Consider the following 13,287-nt stretch of genomic DNA (forward strand, 5'->3'; position numbering starts at 1 on the left):
ACTCGTCTCCCCTGGGCGTTCCCCGACCACGCCCATCTCCCAGACCACGCCCACTCAAGTCGCCCCCCTATCCTAGTTCCAGCAACTGCAGATTCTCATTGGTGGAGAAGTTGTTCTGGTCCCACCCCGGGGGCTAGTGATAGGCTACCCCGACGTGGGGCGGTGGTGGTTGGCTGTCTGGGGACGGGTCCCTGGTGGTGCCTGTCAGAGAGGCAGGCGGCAGTTGCGGCTGTCGGGGCTGGATTGTCAGTCAGAGAGAGGAGGGAAGATGGCTCGCCCGGACCCGTGCTGCTAGGAGGAGAGGGGCAGGTGGCGCGTCTGCGGGAGGAGTGCAGTCGCCCGGTCGCCGTGGTCACGAGGCGAGTCCCAGGTGGGTCCCGGAGCTGCTCTGGTGAGTCCGCCGCGAGACCCACGCCGGCCCCCGGGGCCCTAGGAGACCGAGAACTTTCTTTGGTCTGGGAGGAGCGGGGTTGAGGCAGCTAGGGGCGGCCGGCGAGGACTTCGTCCTGGGGCGGCGGCCCGTTGCGACTAACGGCTCCCGCGCGAGGCTGGGCGGTCGGGGCGGCCCGGGAAGCTGAACTTGGTCGCGCCGGCTGCTTGCTGCCGACGAGGCTCGGTTCCCGGTTGGGGCGGCGAGCTCCGGGCGCCCCAGGGTCGGCCTAGCGCGGAGCCCACGGTAGCCTACGGCGGCTGCCCACTCGTCCCCGCCGCCCAGCGTCCGGCCCCACGGCCCACGCGGGCTCCCTAGACCCGGTGCTCTTCAGCGTCGTGCTTTCCCTGGTCTCAGGTCCCGAGGGGCTGCGGGGTTCAGAGTGCCAGGCTGGTCTATCCATCACTCGGAGAGCTCCTCTTCTGCCCGCGCCGCCCTGGACCCAGGAGTGTTGCCTTTTCTCGAGCAGTGACCGCGCTCGAGAATCGTTGGGGTTTCCGCTAAACCTTCCTCCCAGCCACGAAAACACCCCAAGTTTGCACGCTTCGGCGAAACTGGGTGTCTGCCCTGCAGCGTGCATGTGTGTGCTTTGTATCTTTAGAGTTCCTGAAGGATTTAAATTTGGCCCTAGTGGTTTTGCACGGCACAGAATTGGCTCTAGGATAAAACGCTGTCGCACGCTAGCAGCGGCTGCGTGGCTCAGGTAGGGGGAGTGCTGCTACTACAGAAAGACTGCTGCAGGCTGCAGGCTACACTGGCCTTTTGCAAAGTGGGTGTCCTTCGGGTAACACAGTAGTAGGTTTTGGAGATGTGCCAGCCCTATAGTTCATGCAACACGTTGCAGTTTGAGGTTTTCAGTTTTTAAACTTTTATCTACATAAAGCCATAAAGATTAGTGTAACCTTGAAGCAAAGAGACAGTTCTGGGAGATGTGTTTTCCTAAGACCGCTCTGCTGCCAAGAGCACCAGCCCTCCGTCATTTGTGAGCACCTTTTCCCTTTAGATGAATACATTTTAAGATTTACAGGATGAATCTTTGAACCACGTTTTGAAGCACAGGAAAGGACAAGAAAGAAAAAAAGAATGTTTTGTCAGGAGTAGCATCGAAGTCAGATATGCAGATAATCTGATTATTTTAGTGGCAAGAGGAAGCCCCAATTGCGTTTAGAAAACAGGTTCTACAGTTGACACATTTTAAAGTCACTTGATTTATTAACATTGCTGTCAGAAACAGATTAGAAATCTGTTGGTAATCAGGACTAACAGCTCTGGATATGAACGCCAGGTAAAGAGGGGCTGGGCTAGTGAACAATTCCTGTTGTCTTTCCTTTTGAAAAATTCAAAGTGTGTGTGTGTGTGTGTGTGTGTGTGTGTGTGTGTGTGTGTGTGTACGCGTGCATGCCATTGCAATGGCACCGAGATCAGTTTGTTCTCTCCTTCCACCTTGTAGATGCCTATCTTATCTGGTCATCAGGCTTGGTGGCAAGTGTCTTTATCATCTGAGCCATATCCTCTGTCTACCTTTTTTGTTTGTTTTTGATTCTTCTATCTTATAAAATCCCTTTTGTTTGCACCTTTAAAGAATGGTGCAATTTTGACAGTACGTTTAAATATATCTTCTAGCTCACTCTTATTTAGCATCCTGTTGCCTGTTATTTATTTTGCAGTCAAGTCCAGAAGGTCTTCATAGGTGATTTAAGAGTAGCTCAGAAGCCAGTCATCAGATTACTGGTGGCAATAAAGCAGTGATGTGTGCGTGAGGCATTTCAAGAAAACTGAAATAAGGAAGGAAGAAAATTCTGGCTGTGGAATAGCACTTCTCTATCTTGGCCACACATATATAATCTTTTGTGGAACTTAAAATTTTTTACTCTCAGAAGGAATCCCTGCCCTTTTAACAATGAGGGCAGGATAGGACCTATGCATCAACATTTATTTAAATAAGAACTTTTTGAAGTATAATTGGCATATAATAAACTATACATATTTCAGTGGTGCCATTTAATGCTTAATATGTTTATATTTATAAAATCATTACCACTGTTAAAGTAATGAGCCCATCCATTACCTCCTAGAGTTTGTTTGTGTCCATTGTAATCTTTCCTTCTGATCCCCAAGGATCGGTCATCTACTTCCTGTTGGTATAGGGTGCTTGCCTGTAAACATTTAAACCTCAGAAAAAAAAGCTTAAAACCTTTAAAAATATTATTGGTTTCCTAGATAATTTCATTGTGTGAACATGGTTGAAAACCCATTTTAGGGGCTGAAGATTGGCTCACTGATTAAGAGTACTGATGCTCTTGCAGAAGGCCCTAGTTTGGTTCCTAGCACCCACTTGGTTGTTCTCAATCATCCATAACCCCAGTTCCAGGAGATGTGATGCCCTCTTCTGACCTTCAAAGTCACTAGGCACTCAGTTCTCTCTCATACACGCAAGTATGTAAGCTATACACACACACACACACACACACACACATATATATATATGTAAAACATTCAGACACATTAAAAAAAGAATTCTTTTATAAAAAGCCCACTACAATAGAGTATAGCCTGAAAAAATTTAATAATTGTTTGCACGTGTTCATGAAGAAAAATGTAGACTGAAGGTAAGAGATTTGGGGAAAATAAGATAACTATTCCAACTTCATCCTTAAGGAGCTGAAGAGAAGGCCGACCAGTAAGAAATAAGAATATTTCTGGAAGCAATATCATTAATAAGGAACAAGATAATAAAGATAACATATTTCTTTGTTATAATTGTTGATGTTAATGGGCTAAAGAGATGGCTCAGTGGTTAGGAGCACTGGCTGTTCTTCCAGAGGTCCTGAGTTCAATTCCCAGCAACCACATGGTGACTCACAACCATCTATAGTAGGGTCAGATGCCTTCTTCTGGCATGCAAGCAGAACACTGTATACATAATAAATAAACAAATATCTAAAAAATAATAATTGTCGATGTTGTCAATAGTACCAACCAAGATTGGTTTCCTGAAGTGCCTTTTAAAGGTTCTCAAAAAAAATGCAAGAGCACATCCTAATATCGTGAGAAAGATGTCCTTCAGGAGAACATGTTTCCTGAGACCCTTAGCATCGCTATGGAATGCTTGGTCAGTTTTTTGGGGGTAGGGGAGGGGGAAGGTGGGAAATTAACAGTTTGTTGCTTACTGTTTGAAAACCAAATGCTGCCAGACAATTGTTTTGGCCCTTTCAGAGTTAGGCTGCTTATCTGAACAGGGGAAAGAGGACATTTAGCAGTTGGAAATCCTTTTTATACTGACTATGGGGTGCCGAGCCCCAGTTAATACATCTACAACCCAACCTCTACACCTTTGGCTCAGAACATCATGGAAGAGGGGTTGGAAAGGTTGTTAAGAGTCAGAGAAGAGCTGGGATGTCTGCTATGAGACAGGGGAATCTCATGTGTGTACCAGGAAATTGCAACAATGTGGTTTCCTAAACCAAACCAAAAAATGACCATACCAATTGGCATGTCACTGTGGCTGGGGAATTTCTCATGAGGCTTCTCCCTCAAGGAAGAGATACTGGCAATTAATGGGTGCTTGAGAGAGGAAGGATTAGTTTCCCCAGGGATGAGCCCTGTGGTATGCTAGCTAATCCCAAGTAGTCAGCCTCAGTGCAGAAGAATGCCTTTAGGGTTTCACAGTCAAATATTCAAGATTTTCATTTATGATCTGTTAAAAAAATCTTTTGTTCTTTTTCTTTATTTGAGTTGAAATATTAAATATGATCACATGCCCTCGGAATGTGTGTTAAGATGACAGTGTGTCGTTTTGACCTGCTGGTTGGTGAGTTGTTTTAGACTTCTTAGTAGATTTCACCGAAGGGTTCTCTTCTGGGGATTAAGGCATCTTGAGGAGCTTCCTTTCTGCAGTGGATGAGAATGGCCTCATAGTGTACCCTTTCCACTCTTAGAAACTTTGTAGTGCTTTGTTTTCTGAATACAAGGAAAGAGTCTGGGCAGAGGTCGTGAAGGGGCCACCTCTCTCTCTGTTCTTGCAGTCTCTGCCTTGGCAGATTTGAAATAGTATAGCTGTAAAAACATGTACGTCTTCCTTGCAGTTTGTTGAGATCTCAAATTGGGATTAGATCCTTTCTATAATTTAAATAATTTAATTGTACAATTTTATGAAATAAAGATTATTGTTCCTATTTTACAGCTTAAAAACTGAGACTGAGATGTTAAGTCTCAGTTCAGGTTAAGTATAGGGAGTTGAAACCCAATCCGTGTCTAAAATCACAGCTCCCACTGTCTGTGCATACATGTTGCATATGTTCTAGTAGGCCGGACATCAACATCAGTTGGCTTCTTCAGTCATTCTCTGCTTTATTTTCTGAGTCAGAGTCTTCTGTTGAACCTGCAGCTAGACAATTAGGCTAGCTGGCTGGCCATCAAAGCCCTGGAAGTCCTCCTGCCTCTACTCTCCAGCACCGAGCTAGCAGCCATGCCAGCCTTTACTTGAGTGTGCTGGAGACAAACTCAGGTCCTCATGCTTGTGTAGTAAGCCCTTGCCCATCTAAGCCATCTCCCCCAGTCCCTGTATTCACATCATTTTCTTAACTTCTTTTTGGTTTGCTACTTTTTGCTTTTCTTATTTCTGAAAAATAAATATAATCACTTATTTGAAATATTCTTTTCCATCTTTGCATAATTATATTTTGATGCCCCATCATAATTATTACTGGTCTCTTCTGTATTGATATTGTATCTTCTGCTACTTTAATAAATATAGCTTAATACGGTGATACTAGTAGATGACTCTGGAGTAGGGTGAGATGAGATGGGGAACTTAAAATTAATTTTTATAAAACATATACAATATACTTAACAGTTTAAAACTTGTGCCCAGACTTAAATTAAAGTTTAAGACCTAGGTTTGTTGGGTCTCCAAGCTTGATTTGTACTCCCGAGTCCTGTTGTATGTTGTAAAGACTGTTAGAGCAAAAGTACTGTTATACGATTAGAAAAACAGTACTTTCCGTTGTAGTCAGAATGTCTGTTCTCTTTGAGCTTTGTGTCAGGGTAGCATTCAGTAGTAAATGTACAATGAGTCTTTTGATTACTTGATGAACATTATTTGTTTCTCATTCTAATGCTTAAGAGTTCATTCAGTCATTTGTATTTGACTTCATAAACACAGTGTGTATGAGTTCTTCAATTTATGCTATGGGAATCATGTTGGGTTTCAGCTCCTGGAAGATTTGTATTCATTTTTGTTTATGTCTATGTAAGGGCCAGGCACTGTGACAATGTCTGTAGTCGGTTCCAGCTACTCTGGACACTGAGGAGGCAACTAGTACCAGAGCCTATGAGACCAGCCTGGACAACATTCTGAGACCCTGTCTTAAAACAAAAAGAATAGAGTGATATGATCTGTAAGCTAGGGAATTTAAGAGAAGAATGTAAGCTTTAAAAGTGCTTAAATTGGGCAAACAATTATGAGCTTTCTGAACTCCCCCCTTTGAAATATGAATGAAGAGTTGAGAGGGTTTGTTCTAATCAGTATCCAGACTGTCTGTTCTCATCGGTCATAGAATGTTGCCACTCTGACTTCTCTGAACTTGCTAGATGTATTATTTATTCTTTGGACCTAATTTCAAAGGTCACAGTGATTTGTTAGTTGATAGATGTTACAGGCAGAGTGACAGCATAGTTCTTAAAGCATACACAGTAATTATAAGAGAGAAGACCATTTTGGAAAATTCTGAAGCATGAAGTTGGTCTTGCTAAGGGAATGGAGAAGAAGGTGACAATGATTAGGAAATGGGTGGAGCAAGAAGCAGCCCCTAAGCCACAGAATCCTAACAGACTGTTAGACATGTCTAGGAAATACAGAGAACAGTCACATGAACGATAAAAACCGGAGTGTTGTCCTCTGTGAGGTCAAGACATAGAAGTTCAGGATGGAAGAAAGACACTTGATGCAAAGGTAAAGGATGAGTCTGGAGGAAGAGCTGGCTGATTTGCTGTCTGTAAGGCTGTGGAGAGTTTATGATGAGAGCCAAAGTTGACAGTATGGGGTTGGGTAAGGGAGAAGTTTAGGGCAGGCAGCTGGAGGCAGCGGCGTAGATGAGGCTGCTGCATCAAAAAGTCAGCACAGAATGAAGAAGGATGGAAGGAGCCCGAAGGCAGTGGAAGGGGAAGAGCTGTTCTTTAGGAAACTGTAAAATGCTGAGGCGCATTCTTGTTAGTTATCTCATAGACTCATTGTGAGCATCTACAGTTTATTAGTGTTGTTATTAATTTTAAGGATTTCTGTGTGTAGTGTACATGTATATATATGTTCCCATAATAATGCTAAGTTGTGAAGATTATATATATAAAAAAAAGAACCAGCCAACAAAGACTAAGAAAGATAAGAGTAGAATTTGCTGTTTTCACTGTGAGAGCTATAATAGGTTCTGTAGTCACTCCTCAGGAAGGCCAGCATTGTCATGGAAATGAAACTGAGCTGGCTGTGAGTCAGCAGTTAGAGCAGATCTCTTCACTCCATCATGTTAGAAAGTTCCAGGAGTTGATTACAATAGAATGTGATTTATGAAATTTGAATTCTATCAATCATGAATTAATTATTGTCAAAAAGTCCAAGCAGGTTCTTTCTTTAAAAAAAGAAAAGAAAACAAAACAAAATACTTTCTTCAGAAACAACACAGCTGAAAAAGAAATGCTTACAATACTTTAGAGATTAAACAGTCCTTCTAGGACTTTCAAGTACCTTGGGTGGATAAAAAATGTTTGCTGTGCCAATTTTAGCTTTCTAGTCAGCCATAAAGCAATATCTAGGGTCATTTTGATGTTTAGTATATGACTTAATATTTTTGGAAACTATTTTTTAAGTTATTTTATACTTCAGCTTCTACTAAACTAAATTGATTGCTCTACCAGCCAATGTGGTCATACTAAACAATGTGCTTTGATTACTATAACTTTTAAGACAAACATCTGTAGTACTGAGACCCACCACCAAGTTTCTGATTGGGAAGATCCATTGTCTCCTGTCTTCTAAGACTGTGTGGTAGAGACTGATCCTAGGACCAGGGCCTCACACATGCTAGGCAGGTGCTGTACCACTAAGCTACATTGTCAGCCTAGATCTGTCACATTTTCAAATTATGTCTTGTTAGTAAACATTACTGCCATTAACAGTGTTTCCTTGCATTTTCTCATTGTATCCACCCAGTGCTCACCATTTTCCTTTAAACATCTGGAGCTCCACTGGCCAACTTCCTAATGATTGAATCTTATTCCAGTTTATTAAAGGGCATTGACTCACTCCAAACATCAACCCACAAGCTAATTGGAATTTGGTTCTCTTGACATTTCTATCTTGCTTTATCTCTAGCAGTGAAAACTGCCACTTAAAATGCAAAAAGCTTTAAGAAATTAAAGCACAACTGTGCTTTGAAGAGTGCATTTTTGTATGCTATTATGTTTGGAAAAGAGAAGAGGGGAGTGAGTGATATCAAAATGATTGAAATATATTGCTTTGTGTTTTCGTTTATATTCTTAAACCTATATAAATAGCATTTATTTTTATTGTTTTATTTCATTGCTTATACCCTGATTCATCTTATTTATTTCAAAATGGACAAAGGAACACTCACTTCTGCTGTTTTAGGTTTATGTGTCTCCACTTATAGACTGTGAATCCCTTAAGTCAGCTACTATGTCATGTCCATTTTTGTGGTCAGTAGGACATAGTGGACATTTAATAGATTATGACTAAGTGGATAGGATTTAGGCATTAGTCCAAGAGAAAAAGAGCCAGGTCAATTGTGGCTTCAGTGCTGTTATAGGCAGACATGTGTCCACCTCCAAAATATATGTGTAAGTCCCATGAAACTGGTGATAGCATCTAGCATCTTTACAGAGGTAATTAAGTGAAAATGAGGCCATTACAGTGGATACTTGTAGACGGAAGTTTCTGTCTTGCTTTCCTGCCTGGTCCTGCAACCATTCAGTCCCAACAAAACACACAGAGGCTTATATTAATTAAAAACTGGTTGGCCTATTAGCTTAGGCTTATTATTAATTAGTTCTTACAATTTAAATTAACCCTTATTTTTTGTCTATGTTAGCCACGTGTCTTGGTACCTTTGAGGCATTCTAATTTTGCTTCCTCTTGGTGATGACTACAGACTGAGCCTTTCATCTTCTCAGAATTCTGTTTGTCTGGTCTCCCCACCTATACTTCCTGCCTGGCTACTGTCCAGTCAGCATTTTATTAAACCAATACAAGTGACAAATCTTGACAAGGTACAAGAGCATTGTTCCACAACAGATCCTAATCCAATATGACCAGAGTCCTTGAAAGAACTAGAACTTTGGACATGACAGTTAAAGGGGGATGAGGATGTAAAGATGGTAGCCATCTACATGCCAAAGAGAAAAGGGAGATCCCTTTCTTGGCTGGCTCCTTGCAGGAACCCTCCTTGCCCTCAAACTCTAGTCTGGAGAACCTGGAGAATGTAAATTTCTGTGTTTAATTTACCCAGTCTGTGCTACTTTGTTACTACAGCCCTAGGAAATAATGTAGATGGGTTATATGCTTGTATGCAGCAGCATCTCAAATCCCTTCACTTGCCTATTCCCAAGAAACAGATTTCCAAGCTTAATGCCTAAACCTCCAAACATTTTATGTTTCCTCTAGGCAAAACATGGGAGAGAAATGGGATAGCTTAATGGAGAAAGAAATAGCTATTTGTCTCCTTGGCCAGCTCCCCAGTACAGTACTACTGTGGCAAGTGACTGAATTTTTAGTTCAACTGAATTTGTTTAGTTTGACCAAGAGAACGTGTTTATGGGCTTTTATATTCTTAAGGGCAAAGGAGCCACTAACAACAGTCCTGTTTGGGCTTTTCAGGTAGAAAATGGAAGGCCCGATGCAGTGCTTTCTAGTATGATGTTAATTCCAGCTAATTGCATTACAGCTGCATCTCAATATCATTTGCCTTATTCTGTCCTTGTTAGATCCAGCAGAGGTAGCACAGTGTCTTTTGGCTCCTGCCTGTTTCTTTGATGCTTGCGAGCCCTCTGGTCACCAGCCCTACTGAGTTGCCACAGACTTGTCAGCAGTTTTTCATTACATGCTTCGTAAGTCTGTAAAATTTTTAGTCATTTATTTCTTATTGTTTTGGAGTAAAGTCGTATTCAAGTGGTGCTCTAGTTAGTCAGATTTCAGAGTGTTTTTGAGATTCTATGATGAAAACCTAGTTTTGAATATGTACAAAGGAGTTCTTTCATCATTTGGAGGCAGCATGCTAGAATTCTGAGAGTAAATGTGATGAACAACAGAATGGAATAAAAGCCCTGGTCCCTGAGGGGAGCAACAAACTTGGTTTGTTACCCAGCAAAGAAAAAGTGATGACTTTGACTTGTGAGAAAATTAAGACGTCTCGCTTGATTTTGGCATAAAACGTGGGTCATAACTCACGCATTTCTGAAATATCCTTATTATGAATATATGACCACACTGGTAAGCACTAGTGAGCTATTATTTATATTTTGAGGCTAAGAATTGAAACTACAACTGCGTGCCTACTGCACACAAGCACATGTGCTACCAGTGAGCTGCACCCTAACTACTGCACACAAGCACATGTGCTACCAATGAGCTGCACCCTAGCTCTGTGATGATGTACTTTCTTTAGGCATTTTCCTTTCTTTTGTTACAACTGAAGAAAATACTAAAACCAAGACTTTCCCCCAAGTCATGGAGATAGGTAAGTGGCAGATCTGAGTTTTTTTGTTTCTGTTTTGTTTTTCGAGACAGGGTTTCTCTATTTCCTTGGCCATCCTGGAATTCTCTCTGTAGACCAGGCTGATGTTGAACTCAGAGATTCACCTGCCTCTTTCTCCAGGATGCTGGGATTAAAGGCATGCCCCCCCCCCCCCCCGCTAGATCTAAGTCTTAACTGAAGACCTTCTTCCCTCCAGTACCCTACCATGTCCTTTCTGTGGCCCTCTTATTTTCAGCTTGGCTGCTATTAGCACATCTCTCCACCTTCTCTTTCATCTTCTTCCCTGCCCTCAGTAGAAACAGAATAATCGTGTTTACTATACCTGTAATTCCAACTCTTGGGATGCTGAGGCAAGAGAAATATGAATTTTAGTTTAGCCTGGCCCATGTAAACATACTTAATAAAGGATAAATAAATAAAATGAAGGCGGGCCTAGCTGCTTATACCTGTAAATCTCAGCACTTGGAAGGCTGAGGCAAGAGGCTTGATGTAAGTTTGAGGCCAGCCTGAACTTCATAGAGAGTCAGAGGCCACCTGGGCTACACAGCAATCACAAGTGTTTATGAGGATCCAACTGTCTTCTGTTAAGCCAAGACATTAAAGAAGTTAACAAAAATATGAAACAATGACACTCATCTCAATATATTTCTTTTATTTTGACATGGAATAGGCTTAACATTTTATTTTTAAATGAACACTTAAAATATATTGTTCAAATTCTAAATATCATAAAAATTAATATAAAAATTAGGATAACCACTATGGAGTCTTCAGTAAACTTTAAGAAAGGAATTGGTGAAGTCCAATGTTTTTTTGTGTTTTAGATAACGGTCCTCTTGCCAAGTGATAGGATTATAAGTGTGAACCAGCATGTCAGGCACAATAATTTTTTTTAAAATATTTATTTATTTATTATGTATACAATGTTCTGTCTGTGTGTATGCCTGCAAGCCAAAAGAGGGCACCAGACCCCATACAGATGGTTGTGAGCCACCATGTGGTTGCTGGGAATTGAACTCAGGACCTTTGGAAGAGCAGGCAGTGCTCTTAACCTCTGAGCCATCTCTCCAGCCCCACAATAACTTTTAATAGTAAAGTTTTAGTTTACGTATAAAAGACAAGGATAGCAATTAAAAATAATTTCCATTTAGGAAAAGTAATAGTGAAGATAGTAGATGTTTGACTCAAATGTTCACAGTATTTGTATGTGTGTGAATGTGTGTGTGTGTGTGTGTGTGTGTGTGTGTGTGAGTGTGAGATTTGCTCTTAGTTAGCTCTTCTTAACTACCTTGGGTGGCATAATCAGTAGAAACCTTGTTTTAAACTATGAACTTTACTAGGATGCTAATTCAATCATGATGCTAACTAAGGTCTTGTAATTAACCAGCCACAAAATGTCTGGTACTGCATCAATTGATTTTTCTCCTCACTTCCCCACCCCCTTTCTTAGCCACCTGCATTGTGTGCCCCTTAAGGACAGAGGGCAGACCTTATTGTCTTTTCGCCAATAGTGCAAAGTAATAGGAAAACCCTGCATTATACTCAGTAAGCAATCAAGGGCTTGTTAAAATATTAATGTTACAATTTGAATACATAGTAATATTGATTTTGCAAACACAAAAATGTTGAATGCATAACCCTTAGCATGATCTCCTCGTTTGTCTGTTTTTGCCTATTCATAGCCCCTTTCTTTGTTCCCACTCTGATGCTGCAAGCCTATAGTCTGCATAAATTGTATGAGCTTGACAGGGCTTGAAAGACTAAACTGTCAGCGGCTGTTCTGATCTAGTGAATATATGAGAAGCATTCTTAATCAGTCTGCTACTTTCTATGCATTTACAATCTGTCAATGAATATTCTTCAGATAGTTTGTAGTTCGAAATTTTTACGGCAACCTCTTTAAATATGTCAGAAGACTTTAAGAATTTTGTCTTAGTCATCAGAGCAAAATGAAGTTTGATTGACCGAGACAATACTTGAGTCACCTAAAATGTACTAAAATTGTATTTGTGAAAGATGATACAAATGTTTTGGAAAAAAATCTTAGTTCAGCAAATAATTGCTCTTGCAGGTTTCTACCTGATAGTACATTTGAAAATTTCATTTTATGGTGTTCTTATATTCAATAAAATACATCATTTTTATTTCTAATAAGAGATTTTTTTAAGTGGTTACATATATTAATCAGTCTCTATGCCATTGGTCAAGGCTTTGATGGTTCACAGATACAATGCCATGGCTCTCCATGAACATTTTCCCTTGGCAAACACACCCTTCATCAGCATGAACCTGGAGTTCTCTCTGGGCAGACTGTAAAACGCTGACAAGCAAAAAGAATACAGAGCAGAGAGAAGTGGTCACACAGGCTGGAGTGGCTTGGGTGTTTTAGACAGGACAAGGGAAGTTGAGATTAGTGAACTATGCCCGTTTTGTAGGGTGGTTTGATGTGGAAGACTGAGATAGGATGGATGCATATATTTAGAGAAAGCATGATGTTTCAGGAAGATCATATAGCAGTAATGTGCCTGGTGCACTGCGGAAGGGAGGAGTTCAGAGGAGGAAGGCTACGTGAGCACTGTGCAGATACAATGAAGCCAGGCTCTTAGAGTTGCCGTGGAGATGGAGAGCAGATGGCAAATTTGACAAGCATTGTGATGGGCGAAATTTACTCCTTTATTCAGCAAATAGTTATTAGATACTGTATGCATTATTCTAATAATATCCTAGCCTAATTTTGCCTATAATCACTAACACAATTTTAAGTTCTAAACTGTTACATAGCATAATTTTATTATTTTATTTTTATTTTATTGTGGTGCTGGAGACAGAACCCAGGGCTTTGTGCATGTTAAGCAAGCAGTCTCCTAACTGAGCTGCACCTCAAGACTAAGATGTTTATATTTGTATTTGAAAAACTATTACATTAGCTAGGTATAGTAGTACTTACCTTTGATCCCTATATTTGGGATGTAGAGGCAGATGAATGTCTGAGTTTGATGCTATCCTGGCCTACCATAGGAAGTTCCAGGTCAGCTGGGGCTACATAGTGAGACTATACAAGCAAGCAACAACAACAAGACATAACATATTACT

General features: G+C 41.0%; 1 protein-coding gene across 1 annotated transcript in view; it reads left to right on the forward strand.

The window, feature by feature from the left end:
- The first annotated feature begins 231 nt into the window (after positions 1-231).
- Fam126a (family with sequence similarity 126 member A) overlaps positions 232-13,287 on the forward strand; it is a 73,746-nt gene continuing 60,690 nt past the window's right edge. The window contains exon 1 of the mRNA XM_005360853.3: positions 232-391. The gene's annotated coding sequence lies outside the window, so the exon portion shown is untranslated. The remainder of the gene's footprint in view (positions 392-13,287) is intronic.

The sequence above is a fragment of the Microtus ochrogaster genome, linkage group LG3, assembly GCF_000317375.1.
Source record: "Microtus ochrogaster isolate Prairie Vole_2 linkage group LG3, MicOch1.0, whole genome shotgun sequence".
NCBI lineage: Eukaryota > Metazoa > Chordata > Mammalia > Rodentia > Cricetidae > Microtus > Microtus ochrogaster.